Below are 780 nucleotides of genomic sequence, written 5' to 3'. Positions count from 1 at the left end.
CTGCTGGAGATACAAACACTAAGCTGAGGATAAATACATTTATTATTAAAATACATACTGTTCTCTAATCAACAAAGCAACCTAAATCTACACGACAGCCAGGCTGTAAATTTTAACCCCAGATCTCTCAACCAACTTACCACATCCAAAGACTTGCAGTGGGGTAGAGGATGGCAAGAGAATGAATGTTTTTCCAGAGTGACAAACAAATAAAGGACAGTTTGTGATCATTCCTCTGCTTGCTGTGTTGCCAGCACTATGGTATCATCTCACCCTATTTTATTAAACATGGTTCACTGGGATTTGATAACATTATGCAAGGCAGAGCCAGGCAATCTGTTTCAGTGTTTTGCATGCATATGTTTGAATGGGTGGTTAACTCATCTCTGATTTAAACAGGACTGCTCTTGTCAGGCAGGAAACCCTTCCTTCCTCTGCTGTTGCTTTCTTGTCTTGACGGGCATCGGGGCTTCACCACGATGCTGGAAACAATGGAGCAGTTTGGAAACACTGATTGTCATGTGTAAACATTCATTATCTGATCAGGCACGGTGCTCAGAGTTGTCAGATCTAGAGAAAGTGGCTGTTAAGATGGAAAACAAAACAAAAATAGATTTGTTCAGTTCTGCCTGTGCAAAGTAAGGAGAAAGGGTCAGAACAGTCTTAATAAACCAACAGCCAGTGTTTCCAAGGAGGGAACTACTGCTGTGTCTCCTTTGCATGGCTGATGGTGCTGTCCCACTGCACTGTTGCACAGAATCCCTGAGATGGCCTCAGCAC

Source organism: Acanthisitta chloris, unplaced genomic scaffold (genome assembly GCF_000695815.1).
Source record: "Acanthisitta chloris isolate BGI_N310 unplaced genomic scaffold, ASM69581v1 scaffold22065, whole genome shotgun sequence".
Lineage (NCBI taxonomy): Eukaryota > Metazoa > Chordata > Aves > Passeriformes > Acanthisittidae > Acanthisitta > Acanthisitta chloris.
The sequence above is the reverse complement of the archived record's forward strand: the minus strand, read 5'-3'. Positions refer to the sequence as shown.